This window comes from Engystomops pustulosus, chromosome 11, assembly GCF_040894005.1.
Source record: "Engystomops pustulosus chromosome 11, aEngPut4.maternal, whole genome shotgun sequence".
NCBI lineage: Eukaryota > Metazoa > Chordata > Amphibia > Anura > Leptodactylidae > Engystomops > Engystomops pustulosus.
The window spans coordinates 40,607,664-40,629,967 of record NC_092421.1 but is presented as its reverse complement, the minus strand read 5'-3'; the positions used below and the strand labels follow the sequence as shown (position 1 = coordinate 40,629,967).

At 44.4% G+C, this 22,304-nt stretch overlaps 1 protein-coding gene across 5 annotated transcripts in view; it reads right to left on the bottom strand.

Annotated features, from left to right (window-relative positions):
* The window catches only part of OGDHL (oxoglutarate dehydrogenase L), a 114,599-nt gene that overhangs the window by 81,713 nt on the left and 10,582 nt on the right, over positions 1–22,304 (bottom strand). For 2 of the 5 annotated variants that reach the window (XM_072130567.1, XM_072130563.1), the window contains exon 1: positions 17,759–17,893. The exons of 1 other annotated variant lie outside the window; for it this stretch is intronic. The gene's annotated coding sequence lies outside the window, so the exon portion shown is untranslated. Of the gene's footprint in view, positions 1–17,750; positions 17,894–22,304 lie in introns of those variants that run through there. 2 more of the 5 variants (XM_072130564.1, XM_072130566.1) reach the window with 2 other exon arrangements.

The window sequence follows — 22,304 nt, the reverse complement described above, 5'->3', positions numbered from 1 at the left end:
AAAATAATTATTTGCAACATTTTCTTTTGAGCTTTGTTTTGGTCTTTTACTGTGTGGTCCAAATAAAACCACCTTATTTCTTGGGTTAGTACAATCATGGAGATAGTACAGTATATTTAGAATTACTTTCATGGTGCTTTAATACCTTAAAAAATCTAAATATTAAATTTTAAAAATTGCCATACTAACATTTTCTGACACCCATATCAAAATTGCAAAATGGCCAAAATGTGGAAATTCAGACATTTAGTCTTTTTTACTTGCGAACGACCCATCACTTTCACTCACTGACACGGAGTTCCTGCTAGCAGGAATGTGAGGAGTGTAAAGCTACAGACAGATAAGTTCTTTATCTGAGGAGAGGGAGGAAGGCACAGCAGGTCTAGTAGTGTGTTGTGGAATAGCTGAGATGTAGTAGAGCTGAGTGTCATTGTGTGCAATAGGCTTCTCATGGATCTCATCTCTTATACATAAACCTGTACCCTGATAATCTAGGTGGATAATAATGGGTCTACTTAGACACAAGGGCTGAAGTGGTGTTCTTACAGGAAACCCACTTTAATGCATCAGGATCATGTACATTTGCAAGAAGCACATACCCCATAGCGTATATGACCAAAGGGGAAAAACGGAAAAAATACTAGACGCTAAAGGCAGGTACATTATCCTTCACGGGTCTCTTAGGGGAATTCCCATTACCTTATGTAATGTTTACGCTCCCAACACGGGTCAAATTAAATTCCTTAAATACTTCTTCCGGCGACTATCCAGATTTCCTCCAGCAATGCTACTTATGGGGGGCGACTTTAATTTACCGTTCTCAGCATATACGGACCACCTATCAACACAGAACACCCCTCTCCCCTGCAATCCTCAGACTCACAAGAGACTTCTGGGCACTTATCAGACAGCAAGGCCTTTACGATCTATGGAGGATAGATAACCCAAGGGATCGCTCCTTTTCTTTCTACTCTCCACCACATGGTACACACACTAGAATAGATTATTTCTTTGGCTCCCTACAGACATTACGCGTTATGCATAAATCTATCTTGGGCCCAATAACATGGTCAGACCATGCTCCTTTATAATAACTGCCTCTCATCCACACGTAAGGAGGTGTCATTGGAGGCTTAATGAGTCTCTTCTGAAAAAACCAATGCCAATGTGCTGGGAGGCCCATAAAATGCTGGTCAGAGGGAAATGCATATCACTGGCAGTGGCCATGAAAAGAGAACGCCTTAAGACCCAGACAGAACTACAGTCCCAACTACGTTCCTTGGAAAGACAGCTCCTAGTAAACCCGACCAGACCACTTCTTAAGAAAGTAGTGGAGGTCAGGGCTAAATTAAAAGAATTAACACTTGAACGCACAGAGAAACTCCTGCTTTATACCAAGCAAAAATATTACGAGAACGGCAACAAGGCTCATACCCTCCTAGCTAAGCAACTGTCGGAGAAATCCGGCAGATCCACCGCTCATTCTATCCGTCGTTCAGACGGATCCATAACCTATGATCCACAGGAAATTTCAGACATATTTTATGCCTACTACTCTAAACTATACAATCTACCTAACTCACTACCGCTAGACCCACTCTTGCGAGATTCCCAAATTGACTCTTATTTGAAGTCGTGTGACCTCCCTCACCTCCCTTCGGAAGCAGTAACCTCCCTCAATACTCCTATAGACGAGGAAGAGCTGGCGGAAGTCGTGAAATCCCTTCCAACCAGCAAATCACCGGGACCTGACGGACTTACATATTTATATTACCAGACTTTCCAACCACTCTTAGCTCCCCACCTACTTAAACTATATAACACCTTTCTACAGGGAACACCGGTTCCGCAAGAAATGTCCCACTCATATATTAATACGTAAACCAGACAGAGACCCCACAGACTGCTCCAATTATCGACCGATAGCATTATTAAATGCGGACTATAAAATCTTGACAAAAATACTAGCCAACAGGCTCATACAATGGATCCCTCAACTAATCCATAAAGATCAGGTGGGCTTCGTCCCGTCCCGCCAAAGAGGAGATAATACTAGACGGACCATAGATTTGATTGAGGTAGTAAATAGAACCAAAAATGAAGCTCTTCCTCTAAGCCTAGATGCGGAGAAGGCTTTTGACCGCCTAGGGTGGTCTTTTATGTTGCGGACTATGAGAGCCTATGGCACACATGGTCCATTCCTAAATATCATAGGAAATCTGTACTCTTCCCCCTCTGCCTCAATCAAACTGCCCCACATTACGTCCCCTAGATTTCCAATCCGTAACGGAACGCGTCAGGGATGCCCTCTATCCCCCATCCTATATATTTTATGTATTGAGCCGCTGGCGGCAACTATCCGACGATCGGTTGATGTTAAAGGAGTACTAGTGAGGGACAAAGAATTCAAACTCTCATTATTCGCTGACGACACTCTACTAACCATCAGCCAACCACACACCTCACTTCCTAATTTACATAGACTACTGGACACTTATGGTAGGTTATCCGGACATAAAGTGAACATTAGCAAAACGGAAGCCTTGAAATATCTGGGCATTAGACTCACTTCCACATATAAAACACTTTACTCTCAAAATTACCGTTCCTTTTTTGACTCATTAAAAAGCCTACTGCGCAAGTGGTAGAATTACGGCAGTCAAAATGTCTATCCTCCCAAAGCTTATGTATTATTTTGAATCCCTACCAATCCCAATACCCAAAATTCTCAGAGGGATGCAAGCCTCGCTTATGCAATTCATATGGGCACATAAACGCCACAGATTAGCACGAGCACTCATGGTACAACCCAAAGATAGAGGAGGCCTTGGGGTGCCCGATTTAATCAATTATTGGGCTGCGCACCTGCGAAGAATCCCGGCCTGGTCCACTCTCCAGGCTTACTCCAAATGGATGGAGATAGAGAAACTGTGGAGCGCCCCGGTTCACCCCAATGCTTACCTCTGGGCTACTGCATCGACTCCACCGACTGTACAGCTTTTAGGTCCCATGAAATATACTAAGTCCATATGGCTAAAATGCTGCAAATTGTTCCCTCTGGAATCCACCCACTCCCCCATGACTTCATTTTTATATAACCCTGGCTTACCATCAAGTCTCACGGGGTCCATGTCCCGACCATGGCACCTGAAGAGCCTGTTCCGTTTTGCTGACATTATTGATGACGGCTCTAAAACGTTACTTGACTTTCCAGACCTCATGGACAGATTTAATCTACCATCCTCAGCCATGTATAGCTACCTACAAATTAAATCCTTTTTCGCTTCTCTACATAGCTCACCGTCTGTAACAAATCCTACCGACTTTGAACGACTTTGTAAACTAAATGTTTCAACTGCAGTACTTATCTCCACAATCTATAAAATATTAATTAACCTGAACCCTCAAAAATACCAAAACACGAATACATGAGGAAATGGGAAACTTTCTTGGGAAGGGAGCTTCCGCTGGAGACCTTGCAGATAGTATGGGATAGGGCGGCCAAAGCATCTCAATGCGTCCAATACAAAGAAAATCAATATAAGCTGTTAATGCTATGGTACCATACACTGGCATTACTACATCATATTAACCCGGACTCACCTGATGTCTGCTGGCGGTGTGGAGCAGGGGGAGCGGATGTACCACTTATTTTTTGGCTTTGCACAACTACACAGCCATACTGATCCACGGTTACAGACATCCTATCCTTGTTTCTTAAATGTCAGATCCCGGTAGATCCGAGTACCTGTCTGTTGAACCTTTACCCAAAAGGAATGCGTAAACACACCTCCAGATTACTCCTACATCTCCTTACAGCAGCAAAGTGCCTAATCTCTGTAAAATGGAAACAAGCCACAGCACCCTCCCGGGTGGAGCTTTGTACAATAATACAAGAGATACTCACCCTAGAATATCTTACTGCACTCTTACATAACACAGTAGAAACATTTAACAGCATATGGGCCCCATGGGATGATTATTGGACGGGTCGGACGGTTTGCTAACTATTTTGCTAACTTTGATACCACCCTACACCCCTTCCCTCATGTTTTCAGTCTATTGTCTGTCTTCCCTCACTTTCTCTGTTGATTATATCTGTTTATTGGACCTGCAGCCCTAAGGGAACAACTTTAAGGGCTTTTATTGTTTTATACGAGTTGGTCTTGGTCAGTTGATAAGACCCTGTTGATTTACTTTGTTACAACTTAGATACCTTGCTAAAAATGTTACCTTTCACCAGTATGTATTGATTTGAATGATGCATAAGCTGTAAAACTGAAAAACGAAATAAAAATACAGTTAAATATTTTGCACTGACCATCACTAAATGATGAGTAAAATTGTGAAGTAAAGGGTTAAAAACGATCTTTATTGTGTTAACATCACTAGGGGATTGAAATTTGAGAATTTTCTTTCATGGGAAAAACCCTTTAACCTTGGACATTATTCACACGTGGATGGGTAAGCCTTATGAAGCTTGTGCAGATCTTTTCTATACAGGTGTGACTAATTAAATTGCAAGATATAGAACCAAAGCTGCATTCAAACAAACTTTAAAAACAACTATTTTGACTTATTAAAAGGAGCAGGCCCAGCGCCAGCACCCTGCTAACCCGGGCAATTGTACCAGTGGCATCGCTAGGTCAAAAGATACGGGGCTCATGCCCCGGATCTTTTGGGCGGTGCCCCGGATCTCCCCGGGTCAGCAGGACATCAACCCCGCTGACCAAGAGATTCCATCCCTCTCTCATCACGATCTGTGTCCTCGGGACACAGATGGCGATAAGAACATCTGCACTCACTGATTTCCCCAGCAGGAGCTGCAGCTTCGGAGGCTGAAGGACCTGTGATGATGTAATGGTCACATGACCTGCCGGGGAAAGCCGTGAACAAACAGACTGCAGCTGTGACGTGAGGGGGGAGACATGACAGGGGCTAGGGAAGGGAGAGCACATGGGGGCTGCTTGGGCACATTGCTTAGTGGGGGGTAACTGCGTGGGCACATTGCTTAGTGGGGGGTAACTGCGTGGGCACATTGCTTAGTGGGGGGTAACTGCGTGGGCACATTGCTTACTGGGGGGGCAGTGTGTATACAGGGGGCGGGGGGGGCAGTGTGTATACAGGAGGAGGGGGGAGAGGTGGCAGTGTGTATACAGGGGGAGGGGGTGGCAGTGTGTATACAGGAGGAGGAGGGGCAGTGTGTATACAGGGGGAGGGGGGCAGTGTGTATACAGGGGGAGGGGGGCAGTGTGTATACAGGGGGAGGGGGGCAGTGTGTATACAGGAGGAGGGGGGAGAGGTGGCAGTGTGTATACAGGGGGAGGGGGTGGCAGTGTGTATACAGGAGGAGGGGGTGGCAGTGTGTATACAGGAGGAGGAGGGGCAGTGTGTATACAGGGGGAGGGGGGCAGTGTGTATACAGGGGGAGGGGGGCAGTGTGTATACAGGGGGAGGGGGGCAGTGTGTATACAGGGGGAGGGGGGCAGTGTGTATACAGGGGGAGGGGGCAGTGTGTATACAGGAGGGGGGGCAGAGTGTATACAGGAGGGGGGGCAGAGTGTATACAGGAGGGGGGGCAGAGTGTATACAGGAGGGGGGGCAGAGTGTCCACGTGGGAGAGGGGGGCAGTATGACTACTGGAGGGCGGCCCATAAAGGGGCCCACTAAAACCTGGAGCTGGCCCTGAAAAGGAGACAAAAAGTCTACTTTTGGATCCGAAGTTGACATTTAGGGACCTTCACTCAGAATAATCTGCTCATCGGATGCCAACTTATAAAAGAACTGGCACACCTCAGAACACGACCCATCCACAGTCATTAAACACCTTGGATATAGATATATATATATATATATATATATATATATACAGAACTGCCAAAATAACCATTTTCACATTTTAATTCTATTAAACAATTTTCTGGCAATGCTTTTAATTCCTCAGCAATAATCTGCCCAAAATAATAAAATGACACTTATTCATTAAGATAAAAAATAGCATCTCGATCCATAGCACAGCAAAACCTCATCTAATTCCATTAGCAAATAGAGCCAAGAGACGGCTCAGGAAGGTCCAATAGAATTTATTTTAATTTTTCCGTCCTAACACATGACTTCTAGCTCTTGGTAGGACATCCAGCAACAAGTTTAGTGGGGCAACTTCATGAGAAAATCAACTTTAACCCATTATGTAAATTGGCTCCAGGTTTCAGTAGGTTCCTCTGCGCCCTGGCAGTACCAGCTTATCCGCTGCCAAAGAGCTCACTATTAGAACACTGCACATTCACAAGGAGGCTTGTCACTAGTATTAAACGCTTCAATGTATGAGATCTGTCAGTCAAGGGCTTACTGGGAATTTAAAGTGGCCCTGGAAAAAAATGTAAAAGTGGCCCCATTCTGTGGGCAGAGTCAAAACAAGTAGGCGTGATCTTGTGATGTGGGTGGAGCTACAAACTGTTGAAAGATGGTCTAAATCAATTTGTACAGCGCAGAGAAAGAGACTCATACTGCCTCCCTTATGCAGGAATTCAGGCTTAACACTGCCTTATATATACAAAAAACTACTACAATACCTTCTCAGTTAAACAAGAATATAACTATAAAATGCCCGCTATGTACAAGAACTACTATAATACTGCCCCCCTATGTACAAGAATGTAACTACTATTATACTGCCCCCTATGTACAAAAATAAAACTACTATTATACTGCCCCCTATATACAGGAATATAACTACTATATATTGCCATCCAACCCCCCCCCCCCCCCAGAATACAGCCAGCCCCCCAGTATATAGCCAGAAAGCCCCCTCCCCCCGCAGTATATGGCAAGCCAGCCCCCAGTCTACAGTCAACCAGTCCGTGTATATTGCCAGCCATCCCCCCCTGTATATAGCCAGACAGACTCCCCAGTATACAGCCAGCCCCCCTGTGTATAACCTGACAGTCCCCCCCATGTATAGCCAGCCAGCCCCCTTTGTGAATAGCCAGCCAGCCGCCCCAGTATGAAGCCAACCCCCCCAGTATACAGCCAACTAGTCCCCGCCAGTATACAGCCAGCCCCCCCAGATATATACCCAGAAAGCTGCCCCAGTATACAGCCTGCCCCCTGTATATAGCCATAAAGCCCTCTCCCCCCGCAGTAAAATGGCCATCCAGTCCCCCAGTTTGTAGCCAGCCCCTCCCCAGAAATTAGCCAGCTTGCGCTCCCCTTCACAAATACCCACAAAGCCGCCCCAGTATACAGATAGCCCCCCTGTATATAACCAAAGAGCCCCCCAGTATACAGCCTGCCCCCCTGTATATAGCTAAACAGCCCCCCAGTATACAGCCTGCCCCCTGTATATATCCATAAAGCCCCCTCCCCCCCCCGCAGTATATGGCCAGCCAGCCCCCCAGTTTGTAGCCAGCCCCTCCCCAGCAAATAGCCAGCTTGCGCCCCCCCCCCAGTATACAGCCATCCAGCCCCCATGTAGTATACAGCCAGCCAGCCCGCTCGCCCCCATGTAGTATACAGCCAGCCCGCTCGCCCCCATGTAGTATACAGCCAGCCAGGCCGCGCCCGCCCCCTGTAGTATACAGCCCGCCCGATGTAGTATACAGCCAGTCAGCCCGCCCCCATGTAGTATACAGCCAGCCCCCATGTAGTATACAGCCAGCCAGCCCCCATGTAGTATACAGCCAGCCAGCCCCCATGTAGTATACAGCCAGCCAGCCCCCATGTAGTATACAGCCAGCCAGCCCCCATGTAGTATACAGCCAGCCAGCCCCCATGTAGTATACAGCCAGCCAGCCCCCATGTAGTATACAGCCAGCCAGCCCCCTTGTAGTATACAGCCAGCCAGCCCCCTTGTAGTATACAGCCAGCCAGCCCCCTTGTAGTATACAGCCAGCCAGCCCCCTTGTAGTAGACAGCCAGCCAGCCCCCTTGTAGAATACAGCCAGCCAGCCCGTCAGGAAAAAAAAACAAACAAACCATGAACTCACCTTTCCGGTGTTCCCCCAGAGCCCCAGTACTTCATCTACTTCGTCTGGCAATGACAGCTCAGTGAGTGCTGGCAGCTCACAGACTGACGCCAGCCGCTTGCCCACGTGACACTGTGCGCGCCGCCACCAACACAGCTGTTACCGCGGGACGGAGTGGATGAAGTACCAGAGTTCCGGGGAACGCCGCAAAGGTGAGTTCATTGGGTTTTTTTTTTTCCGACCAGCCCCTCTAGCCCCGGTCTAGCCCCACACTGAGCAGCCCACCGGGAAAAATCCTGGTGGGTCATATGGCCAGTCCGCCCCCACTGTCAGCCAAGGGTGATCATTCACTGCGAAAGAATTTCCCTGAGGAGAAGATATCTGTACAATCTAACAGAAATCTGCATGTGTTACCGCTACAGTGCAATGTTTGAACACGCTCTAGCCCTAGCCTGAATATACAACTAGTACGACTTCAGCCTAGAAAAACCAATCCCGCAGATCCACTACTGCACCTACTGGGAGTATTTATATATAAATTATATAACTACATAAAAATGTGGTGTTGGGGGAATACTTTTTTCCACTTTTTTTTATTATTTATTTATCTGTTAGAGGCTTTTGGTACATTTTAATGAATTTTATTTGTTTGTGTTTTTTTTTGTGATCACTAGTTCTTACTAATGCATTGCAATATATTGCAGTGCATAAGAAGTGTCAGCCTATGCAGGGGCTGAAAAGAGCAGGCAAGTGCCAAAGGCAGACCCAGGGACCTTCATTAAGGGTGCCGGGAGGAGAGGGAGCTGCAGGTATGTAGATCCCGGTCACTACATTGTCCACGGGATCTAATAGGTTAACAGCCCAATCGGAACTCTGTTTCGATCCGGACTGTTAGAGCAGACTCTAGTCTGTCAGACAGCCGGGGCACTGCTCCTCCCAGCACTGAGGGCCTGTGCAGACCTTAGGTTAGGCCAACAGAGAAACCCGTCGGCCTAGCCTAAGGCCCCTTAGTGACAGACTGAGAAATACGTATGGGTGATCACTAAGGGGTTAAGGAGATATTATTATTATTGATAATAATAAATATTATGATTATTATTGAGATGATGATTATTTATTATTCTAATTATTATGGAGATTATAATATTTTAAGCATATAATACAGTTAAATGACATAAAGGCAAAGTAAGGGGTCAGACCCTCGTATCCGCTGCTCATCTGCAAAAAAATGCGGATATGATGTCCATATTGTATCCGTTTTTTTCACATATGCAAAACAAGCTGATTGCATGCTGCAATTTTTTCTCACGGTCTGCACATCCGTGAAAAAATGGGCATGTGAACAGACCCACAGGAAACAGTGGATGCGTTTGCCATCCGCAATAATAATAATAATAACACGCAGATATCAAAAACGCCCGTCTACATGAGCCCTAAATTATACTTTTTAGTATAGTATCATATTTTCCCATTACCAGGATAACCTTTATAATACATATACTACATTGTCATAAAGCACTAAAGCTTCTCCTGGCAAATCACTGGCTGACCGTTACTGATCGCATGTGTTTCAAAGGAAATGCAGATGCGATCAGACTGAGCCCTGCCCCCAGACTTCTATATTGCATTTCTAAACGCCCCATGTGACCCCACCCTAAACATTCAGATAATACTTTTTTCTGTTCTTGAAAGTATCGTATTGGTATTGCAATACTTTTCTGGGAATCGCATCACACTCAAAATTCTGCTATCGGTGCAACCCTAATGTGTATGTATGCAGAGGGCAGCATGGCGAGAACAGGGGAAAGCTGAAGCTTTCAAAGGAGGTAAAGACACAGGTACATCTACATGCAGAGACATGTCTATTAGATGAGATTTATTGAAAAGTGGCCAATATTTTAGGATACTAATATTTTATGTGTGATATTATTTTCTATGAAACAGGCTGACACCATTCGTGGTCACAGACAAAGTTTGACCAGGGGCAAAACAGAAAGTGATATCCTAAATAGTGAAATATTGTACCTATATTAGATGTAAGTAGGAATCATAGAGTACAAACTACACATCCCCTATAACAGCTGGATCAGAGATAAAGCCAATCCAGATAATAATTCCCCAGATAAGTGTTGGCAAACCTATGGCACAGGTGCCAAGGTGGCACCTTGTGGGCACCCAGGGCATTGCTCCAGCACAGAATTTGCCAGACAGGAGGCTTCCCATGATGTAAAGGAACAAAGCGATATTTTGTAGCGACACAGCCTGGGTTGGGGCTAGAGGAAGCCTCATGAATAAAGAGCATGTGCATTGCCACCCCAATCACTGTGTACGGCACTGGCGTCAGTACTGCGTGCGGCTATCTCCGCCAGTGCCATAGAGATGTATGGAGAAGCAGGACGCATGTGTGATCAGATGCTCTATTCATTTGGAGGTACAATGGATCCGTGATCCTACTGCTCCACCAATCATTAAGTTACGTCTTATAACCAGAATAATGTAATTGTATTCCAGGAATTCCCTTTTCCTAAGACTACATTCACACTACAGTATGGGGGACATATATACGGCCGACGTATATACGGCCGATATACGCCCCCCATACACTTTTATGGGCTCACGGCGCCCTACGGGAGTGGTACGGTGCAGCACAGGTGCGGCACCGTACCGCTCCGTAGCCCGGGAAAAGATAGGACATGTCCTATCTTTTCCCGTATTAAGGCGCCGTGGCCAAAGATTGCCCGCCGTGCTACGGTGCGGCGGGCACACTGCAGTGTGCATGTAGCCTAACCGGAAGAATATACGGTAGTGTATTATACTGATGTATACATGGCTCATACATATTCACAACCAATAGTAATGCTTCCTGCACATGAACCACATGGGCGCTTACCATATAAATCAGGCGGCCAGCTGTGCTACTATACAATTCCAAGACTGTTCAGGCCTGGATGGCAGGGCTGTAGAGTCGGAGTTCTGATGAAATGGAGCAACTCCACAAATAAAAATGACGAAATGTTCTGATCTGAAGATTTCGTCCATGGATGAACAACATGAATCGGTCCGAGGGTCGCATTGTTATACTGCACTACTTTAGGGGGACGCACAAGTAACCAGCATCCTAAATGTACTAACAACCAGAAAACTGCAAATAATTCCACTACGGAAATTATACCACAGTATAGCAATAACTACCATCCCAGTACCAAATACTGTATTCAGAGCAGACAATAACAGTGGAGACCCCAGAGCAGACGATAACAGAGAGACCCCAGAGTAGATATAATACGGGGAGACCCCCAGAGCCAGAGGTTGCGCTTATGTTTTTCCAGAAGTATAATAGTACTCCTCTTACCATTTTTTTCTGAGGGGGAGTATGACATATTAAGTAATACAAATAATAAACTCATAAACATATATAGTGCAAATATTTTGCCCGTTTTATGTGCTTAAAATGCATTAAATAAAGGGAGCTCAGCCTTTTTACACCTGCTGTATATAATCGTGTATAAGCCAAATTTTTCAGCACAAAAAATGTGTTGAAAAACCTCACCTTGGCTTATACTTGAGTCAATAAAAAAATTAACTTATATATTCACCCTCCGGTGGCCCACTGCTCAGCGTGGCTCCCCTTCTTTGTTCCGTCTTCTGTACAGCCAGCAAGGACACAGCCATGTTATCTTCTTGGCCGGCGGATACTATGACACAGTCGCTGCTGATGTCAAGGGGCAGGCTGGGCCGGCAGTATACTACGGGGGCAGACTGGCTCGGCTGTTTACTACAGGGGGGCTGGCTGGCTGTTTACTACAGGGGGGCTGGCTGGCTGTATACTACATGGGAGCTGACTGGCTATATACTACTGGGGGCTTGCTGGCTATATACTGGGGGGTGGGCTGTGACCACACCATTTCCCACCCTCGAGTCAATAGGTTTTCCCAGTTTTTGGTGGTAAAATTAGGGGTCTCGGCTTATACTCGGGCCGGCTTATACTCGAGTATATACAGTACTCAGAAACTACAATTACCTACTAGCTCTGCAGGGGGTGTATGGAGAGAGCTCACAGGCTGAACTCAGGCCATACACGGCAGATGTCAGCTGTATAACACATCTGTCACACGGCTGCTACTGGCGCAGTAGGTGCTGGCATCAATCGCGGCAGTTATTCTGTTACGTGACGCAGTCGGGAACAAAGCTGCTGATGGCCGATCGGCACCCGCCTCGTGACATCATCAGAGAGACTTGTAGGCCTGCTGTGTATACAGATCAGTAAAATTGCTATACAATGCAATATAGTTATAGTATGAGAATATATACTTTATTCTCAAATATTTTTTGTAATCTTCTAAAACCTATATAAATGTGGTATCCCTATGATCGTATTGATCCAAAGAATAAAGACAAGGTGTCGTTTGGAGTGCAGAATGGAAGTCGTAAATACAGAGCTGCGCCAGGAGCCCACAAGAAAATGCTGCAAATGTGGGGGTATTTTTGTCAATTTCACTGTACTTGGAATCTTTTTTTTTTCCAGATTTCCAGTACATTTCATGAAATAGTAAATGGCAACACTAAAAAGGAGAATTTGTCCTGTAGATAACAAGCCCTAAACATCTCTGTAATGATGCACATTTTTATCTTCCCTGAATGCCTGTCACCCCCTCAGTATGAGTGATGTGACAAGGGACTGATTATATTAGCCCCCTGTCACACTACATAATTGGACTGTGACAACCTGATCCTGCAATGGCTCTGTGTGCAGGAGCGCACAACCGGAGGAATATCAGATCTTAGCAGATCTTTAACATCCCGTAGGATGTAACTTTGGTAACATGATTTCCATTGGCCAGGAGCTGCAGCCTTAAGTCGGCTGCAGATCACAACCGGGACAGAAGGAGAGGGTAATAGAAGTTTCATAGACAAGAGACCTTTAGTTGACTAATAGTACTGGAGAGCCCCAGAGCAGTGAACTACTAATACTGGAGACCCCTAGAGCAGTAAACTACTAATACTGGAGACCCCCTAGGGCAGTGATGGCGAACCTTTTAGAGACCGAGTGCCCAAACTGCAACCCAAAACCTTATTACTTATCGCAAAGTGCCAGTACGGCAATTTAACCAAAAAACTGACGGTTTAGAATCAATTTACACAGGACTGCCTGAGCTCGGATTCCAGCAGTCCTATACACACTGAAACACCACTTTTACACCATTTTACATCACATAAAAGAGTAATAAAAAGTTATCAAAAGATCACGCAGTCCTCAAAATGGTAGCAATGAAAACAACGGCTCATTAACCCCTAGGGCAGTGATGGCGAACCTTTTAGAGACCGAGTGCCCAAACTGCAACCCAAAACCTAATTACTTATGGCAAAGTGCCAGTACGGCAATTTAACCAGAAAACTGACGGTTTAGTTTAGAATCAATTTACACAGGACTGCCTGAGCTCGGATTCCAGCAGTCCTATACACACTGAAACGCCACTTTTACACCATTTTACATCACATAAAAGAGTAATAAAAAGTTATCAAAAGGTCACGCAGTCCTCAAAATGGTAGCAATGAAAACAACGGCTCATAAAGCAAAAAAACCACACCTCCCCAGCTCCGTGCACTAAAGTTATTAGCGTCACAAGATGGCGAAACTATTTTCTTTTTCGTACACTGTTTTAATTATTGAAAAAGTATTAAAACACAATAAAACCTACAAATCTGGTATCACTGCGATAGGACCAGACCAAAGAATAAAGGAGACAAATGATTTGGAGCGCACAGCGAAAGTATTAAAATCTACAGCTTCCCAGTACACGACATGGAATAATAAATGAGAAGTAAAATATGTTACGCAAAAAATAAGCCCTCACACAGGTATAAATATACAAATGCACATATAAATTTATAATCTAATATGCATATACATAAATACATACATAGAAATACATGTTACTTACTCTTTGGTTGTCCAAGGTGGCGGCCATGCTGGTGGGCAGAAGTTCAGGTGTCTGTTGTTCCGGGGGGGTCAGTAGGGTAGATGGGCAGAGGGTGGGCGGCCAGAGTTAGGGCTGGGGGGGGGTAATGCAGCATCTGGAGTTCGGGGCAATGGGGTTATGAGGCATGAGTTCCAGGAGAGGGGGTGATGCGGGGCAGTGACCGGAGTTGGGGGGGGGGGGGGTTTAGTGAGAGCGGCCGGAGTTCGGCAGGCAAATTGCAGTAGTGGGCGGAGTTTGGGCGGGGGGGGTAGGGGTGCGATATTGGGCTGGGGTTCGGGCACGGGGGCTTGTGGTAGCGGCGCAGTGAGTTTCGGGCCGGTTGCTTAGTGGAGGGGAGGGGCGGGAGCGGGCAGGAAATCAGCCTCCTGCTGATCTATGCCCCGTGGATGCGCTGAGTTAAAAAAAAAAAAACTCACCTCAGACTCGGCGTTCCTCCGGCTGATCACTGCAGCGCACACGGAGTAAGGTGCCCAGCGCTGGCAGCGTAATGACATCATTTCGCTGCCAGCGCTGGGACGCTTACCGTCTTGTGCGCTGCTGTGATTGGAGTGACAGAGCAGGAAGTGTCAGCACCCTGCTCTGTCATGGCCGTTAGCAGTATCGGAGCGCAGCTCCGATACTGCCAGCAGCCACGACAACCAGGTGTGGACAGTGGTTGTCCGCACCTGGCAGTGGTTAGGAGGATGGGGCGCGTGCCAGCAGTGAGGGCTCTGCGTGCCCTCTCTGGCACGCGTGCCATAGGTTCGCCATCGCTGCCCTAGGGGACACAGCCTATTTTGGCCTTAAGGACGCGGCCCCATTCTTCAAATCTGACCTGTGTCACTATAAGTGGTTATAGTTTTGGAACGCTATGAGATATCCAGGGGATTTTGAGATTGTTTTCTCGTGACACATTGTACTTCAAATTAGTTTAAAAATTTGGATGATATCTTTTGTGTTTAGTTATGAAAAAAAACTAAATTTGGCAAAAATTTGGAAAAATTCTTTATTTTCAACGTTCTAAATTCTCTACTTTTGATGCAGATAGTCATAGCTCCCAAATAAATTCATAACTTACATTTCCCAAATGTCTGCTTTATGTTGGCATGGTTTTTTAAGATTCCACATATTTTACTAGAATGTTATGAGGCTCAGAATTTAGGTATCATTTTTCAAATTTTTTTGTAAAATCACCAAAACCTGTATTTAGATGGACCTGCTCAACTTCTAATTGACACTGAGAGGCCTAAATAATAGTGGGACTCGTAAAATACCCCATTGTGGAAACTACACACCTCAACGTATGAAAAACCACTTTTAAGAAGTTTGTTAACGCTTTACGTGTTTTATAGGGGTTAAAACAAAATGGAGGTGCAGTCTGCAAATTGTAATATTTTTTCACAATACTCTCATTTTGGGTGGAAAATTAAACATTTACAATGGATTAAATGAATAAAGGCTCCACAAAGTTTGTTACCCAATTTCTCCCAAGTACACGGATACTCTATATGTGGTGGTAACCTGCTGTATGGGCGCACGGCCGGGCATAGAAGGGAAGGAGGCGCCATCCAGATCAGATTTGCTATGTCACATTGTACAGGCTATAATTTTTTTCTTTTTTTAATGTGGACCTATAGGGGCTTATTTCTTTTGCCACATGAGATGCACTTTTCTGGTACGTAATTTGTACGTAATCTATAGGCTAATTGGTGAGATTTTATTAACTCTTTGTTGGTGGAGGAAATGAAAATCATCACTTTTCAGGAAGATTTTTATGGGTTTTTTTTTGGCTGTTTACCATACCATAAAAATAGTACAGTATATTATTTTTATTCTATGGGTCGCCACGATTACAAAAAGACCTCATTTATATAGATTTTTTATTTTTTTCCCATTTTTAGTGCATAAAAAGTAATTTGGCAAAAATGTTGTTACTTTTAGCATCACCGTCTTTCATATGCATAACTTTTTTATTTTTCGCCTCACAAATCTGTTTAATGGCTTATTTTTTGCGAGAAGGATTGTTCTTTTTAGTGGTCTTATTTTAGAGTGCATAACATTTTTTAAATCCCTTTTTAGAGCATTTTTATAGGGTATTAATTGAAAATGATGTTTTTTCTGGAGCTTTTTTTTGTTTTGTTTTTTACGGGGTTAACTTTGCGGATCTAATAACGATTCTGTTTTATTATGCAGATTGTTACGGACGCAGCGATACCAAATATGTGGGGGTTTTGTGTATTGTATTCAATTGTACTGAATAAAAACCAATTTGGAGAAAATCTTGTTCATTTTAGCATCACCATCTTTTCATATGCATAACTTTTTTATTTTTCGGCTGACAAATCTTGTTAGGGGCTTATTTTTTGCGAGAAGAGTTGTTCTTTTTAGTGGGCTTATTTTGGAGTGCATAACATTTTTTAAATTACTTTTTAGAGCATTTTTTTTATAGGGTATTAATTAAAAATTATCTTTTTTCGGAACGTTTTTGCGTTTTTTTTTCTACGGCGTGTACCGTGCGGGTCCAGTAACGATTCTGTTTTATTATACAGATTGTTACGGACGCGGCAATACCAAATATGCGGGGTTTTTTGTGTTTTTGTGTTTTTTATACTTTATTAAGTGTTTTTATGGGAAAGTGACATTTTAGGGGCTTATATTTTTATGTATTTATTTTTTATTTATTATAATGTGTAGTGTTAAGTGTTTTTGCATATTTTTACTTATACATACTTGAACTTGAACCAGTGATGCTCTGATCACTGGTTTAAGTTCAATACACTGCTCTACAATACTATTTTATTGTAGAGCAGTGTAAACTGTCTGAGCAAGCTTGCGCATGCTCAGACAGTTTACAGTCAGACCCGGAAGGGGTCAGACTGCCATGGAGACCGGGCAGCTCCGGGGCACATGCCAGTCCTCGGAGCTGCCCAGAAGTGGATCGGATCCCCCGGTAAGCGGCACGGGGGATCCGATCCACAGCGCAAACACCCTTACACGCCACGGTCATGTTTGACCGCAGCGTGTAAGGGGTTAACACCCGCGATCGGAGCCGGCTCCGATCGCGGGTGTTAGCTGACAGCCGCTGCTTCTGGTACCGCTGCTTCTGGTACCGGCTCCGTTCCCAATTTCTGCTGCATGAAAGCCAGCGCAGCTGGGCCACAATCCGATCGCCTGCAACACAATCCCCAGTTAAATACCTGTCCCAGTGGCGCGAATCCCCAAAACGACTGGAAAAAAAAACGCTCCTGCTGCTTCGGGGGAACAAGGAAAGGCGATTATCAGGATTTTTTTTTTTTTTTTTTACAAAGTTCTTAAGCCATGACCTGGAACTGCAATATCCAATAGTTATGGGAAAACTTGCTGGACAACCCCTTTAAGTACTTTATCTCTGTACATCTTTATAGCCAAACCTTTGCGTTTGCTGTTATTAGTAATGAAAATTCAGATATCTCAGCACCAAGCAGTGTGAAGTTCAGCTACTATCCGGAATTTTATAAATTTCTCACAGTCCTGCTGCAGCTCCTTACATACATAAGGTCTCAGGATACATTACTCAGATCTCTAAGGCTCCTACAGTATCTAATGTTATCGGGCGGTATCCTACAGCATATTGCGGTATTATACTTGTATAAGATGCAGGACAGTAATGTAGTGTGAACAGCTCCTTACACAGCTCAGGGCACGGCTAGGTGTCATGTGCTCATACATTGTATACAGGCGCCATGAAAGACTCCATTACTCTGTGCTCGCACATCCCACTGTGACATGGCTTCTGCAGGGCAGGGTACGTCTCCCCCACCCTCCCCAGGTCAGACTCCCGGCTCACCCGGTTACCTGACGACACGCACAGCCGGATCCCGGAGGAGGACGCTCCGTATCTCAGCCTCGATGACGTCACAAAGACGGGCGCCCGGCGTAAGAGGCTGGATGGGTGGGCGGAGCTGCAGGGGCGGGGCTTGTGTCGCTGTCCCTGGTGCTGCCGCTTTGAGGTGTCATGTCCTTGGTGCTCCCGCATCTTCAGTGTATGCTGTACTGAAACCGCATCTTAAAGGCATTGTACGGCCCCTTTTGAATATTTTCCTTTGCGCTCCAAGACCATGAGTATTTGTCATGGTAGACAAATTCAAGGAATGTAAACCAAGCGCACTGAAATACTGTTGGGTGCCCCCTCTGGCAGGGTCTGATCTTTTTTAGCTTCTTATGCCCTTGCTTTATTTTTTTTTAATTTTTTTACAAAAAATGTCTTTAAACACTACGCAAATGAGCCTGAGGGGCTTCGGGCTCAATTAACATCTATGGAATCCGGAGCCCCTCATGCTCATTTGCATAATGTTAAATGCCTTGTTTTGCAAAAACAAGGGCATAAGGAGTTTAATAGGATCAGATCCTTCCAGAGGGGGCACACACCTGCATGTAAGTCTTCTTGGTAATCAATCCTTGATCCTAGCGGTAGATTACCTTTAACTAGGCAGGTGTTCAGTAAAAGGAAATATTTGGCGTGGTGCAAAAACCCTGATCACGTTGCGCCTGCCAGTCTCTGCTTCCCGCAGCCGAGGATCAATGGTGATGTGGGAAGGTGTCGACTCCATGCATCAAAATAGAAATTAACTGTATTTGTGTCCAGATGATACAGATAGAGTGGAAACTCAAGATTTAAGATATACCTCTCACTACCCAGGACGCCAGGGCAGACCCAAAATCAAGGACTGTTGTGTCCCATCTAGGATGTTTCCCTTGTCCACCATGGGTCGTGTCCAAACTACAGGCGTAACCAGTTTCTGGTCTTACTGAATCTCCTCAGTGAGGTCTTTGGTGATACCAAACTATTGGTGTAAAAACTCCCTTATATCTTTCCATAATGGACTTGATATAATAGTAATAAAGCTTTCCCAGGTATAACAGAATTCCTCAACACATTTTTCCATCCTCATTATAAAGTGCAGCATCTTCTGAAATAGCCTAAACAAAAGTTTGGCAAAAATAATCCAAGTGTAACATGTACATCGGCATTATCCTATGTACGTGTAAAGCGGCTGGGGGCTTTGTGCCTTTTCTGCATTTTTGAATACAGGCAGTCCCCGGGTTACATACAAGATAGGGTCTGGAGGTTTGTTCTTAAGTTGAATTTGTATGTAAGTCGAAACTGTATATTTTATAATGGAAGTTCTAGACAATTTTTTTTCTTTTGCCCCAGTGACAATTGGAGTTTCAAAATTTTTGGTGTAATTGGACCAAGAATTATCAATAAAGCTTCATTACAGACATCTTACAGCTGATCATTGCAGTCTGGGACTATAGTAAAGCATCCAGAGAGCTTCACCAGAGGTCACAGTGGGCAGAGGGGTCCGTCTGTAACTATGGGTTGTCTGTAAGTCGGGTGTCCTTAAGTAGGGGACCGCCTGTATTGTAATGTGAACATGGGTCTAGTCTTGCTAAGCCATTTTGATTGATTAGCACCGCACCCATCTCTCTCCTGCAGTTGGTCCATTGATAGTTATCCCACTGTGATTCACAGCTTCACACTCTACACACATTATACCCTCCCTTTCTGTATTCTCTGTGTCTCAAAGTTCTGGCCCAATCACTATTGAGGCCAGTGCTCTGAAATAAGTCACACCATCCCTTTCTTGGGTACTGGCTTTAGAAGTCTCTGAGCTACATACGATTCTCATGATTCTGAACTCTTTTTCCTGGTTACCTGACTTTTGGCTTATGCTTGACTTTTCTACTGTCTTGTGATTTTGTACTGCATTTTCCCACTATTATGAACTGACTCTAATAACTATTCTTATCTATTAGTACTATCTTCTCTTTGTCTCTTCGAGTTTGGTACTCTGGCATAGAAAAGGATTGTCAACCAGTTTTCCCTTACCACTAGGGTTTGCTAGGAAATCAGGTAGGGAAGGGAGATATATGTTAGAGTTCACGGTCTCTGTCTACCTTCCTTGTCTTTTCACCAAAATACATTTACGGGTCACACAGGTCAATAGCTTTAGGCATCCTTTTAGGGGTTTGATGAGCATTAAATATTAACCACATTGTATTCCTTGGGATATAATGTATTAACTATTTTATCAAGAAGGCGATTTTGTTGCCCTGGAAATTAGAATTTCTTCACACAAGCAGTGGTACAAACCCTCCCTCTGCCAAGTCCAGCATCCATCTGATTCATAAATACATCCAGTCCCCAGGTTACATACAAGATAGGGTCTGTAGGTTTGTTCTTAAGTTGAATTTGTATGTAAGTCGGAACTGTATACTTTATCATTGTAATCCCAGACAGAAATTTTTTGGTCTCTGTGACAATCGGATTTTAAAAATGTTGGGTTTTCATAAGAATCAGGATTAACACTAAAGCTTCATTACAGACACCTGTGATAACCGTTACAGCTGATCATTGTAGCCTAGGACTAAAGTACAATAAATTACCAATATCCAGAGGTCCGTTTGTAACTAGGGGTCATATGTAAGTCGAGAGTTCTTAAGTAGGGGACCGCCTGTAGCCAAATGGCGACCGCCATAAATTACAATTGTTGAAAGCACATCACCCTTTCTGGTTGTTTTAAAGGAAACCTACCACTTGTAGTGGCAGGTTTTAGATGGAAATATCGAGCACCAGCTCAGGGTGAGCTGGTGCCGGAGCTTATTTTTGTTAGTGTTTTAAACCGCTGTATTGCGGTTTAAAACACTTTTTAAACTTTATAGTCGGCGTAGGGAGGTAAGCGCTCGGCGCTTACCATGCGCGTATTAAAAGTGCAATACAGCGCAATACAGCGGTTTAAAACACTAACAAAAATAAGCTCCGGCGCCAGCTCACCCTGAGCTGGTGCTAGGTATTTCCATCTGAAACCTGCCACTTCAACTTCCTTTAAGTTGTCGGAACCCACCCTCAGGTTGATCAGGTCCAAACCTGATGACAGGTTCTCTTTAAATATGTTAACATTTGGATGAGCACATGGAAGGCACTATTGCTTTATAATTGGACTGGACTACAAGATTGTGACTTGTCTTTTCCTGAAGCTATGTAGATTTTCATAGTGCTTTAGACACAAAATGATAACATATAGAGCCAATTGTTTACTCATTGTGGGGAACGTAGCTCTGTTACATGAACAAACCTTATCCGACAGATCTCAGGTAAAATGAGTCCATAAAATCACACAAAATCATAACAAGAAGAAAGGGAAAGGTGTCTACAAGTAGAAGCGAGCAGGTGCTGGATGAGTTGATGACTGCTTGCCAGTGCAGTTCTGACATCCTTGTTTATACACCATCACCCATGAAGGAGACAGATGTTTTAAGTTGATGCAAATATCTACTAAAGGGAATACATAAAATAAGAAAACTCCAAATGTCAGTGGGTCTACAATCGCTTAATAAAGTAGGTCAAAATTTGCACTTCAAATATAGAATACCATATATAGTGTAAGCAGATTGTAATTGCAATCCAAAACAGATTCTTTTTTAAGGGATAGTCTGAATGTGAAGTATTCTTAAGAAAAATACTTTAAAAATAAAAAATATGTTATACCCATGCTAAATATTGACAAACCCCATCGGTCTATACCTCTTAGTCCCTCTTAACAAATTTGAAATAATACTGCAGCAGTGACTCCACCATCCCCTCCCCAGTCAATCTATGATTGTGTGCTTAATGTGCAACTTTTACTGCTGTCACATCTGTTGACTGTGCTTGGTGGAGGGTTAGGCGTGGATTAAAACCTTGAATAATATTTCTATGCTACATCTTAATCATTGTATGAATAAGCTATAAAGCTTCCATGGAGCTGTGATTCCTTGCCAGAATTTGGGTTCTGTCTGACCTGGAGTACCTTCTTCTTCTGCTTAGTCTACTAACCAGTTTGTAGCTCTTCATTGAATACGATTTTGTCTTGGTTATACACTCTCATATTGCTGACCTTGACTTTTGCTTTAGCTTCTTCCTATTCCTCACATTAGTCAGAGGCAGGTATGCTGCCCGTGTACCCCTGTGTACCTTCTGCTACAGTGGCGACAGTGTCTTTTGCAAAACCCAGACTGCGTTTGTCCATGCCCTCCAGGTATGACGGAGACACCAAGTTGTGCAGGGGATTCTTCAACCAGTACTCACTGTACTTTGAGCTGATACCTACACAGATTGCCACTGAAAGGTCTAAGGTGCCATTCGTGGTCAGTCTACTCTCAGACTGAGGAATCAGCCCGGCATATTCTGCTGAAACCGACCTGCTGAACTTACGACAAGGGAACTTGTGAGTTGGAGGCTACACAGTTCAATTCTGCACTCTTGGCTCCAAGCTTTCTTGGAATGAAGCGACCTTTAAGAAAGGACTGGATAGTCGAATCAAAAATGCCCTGTCTGCACAGGACCTGCGTCTTCTCC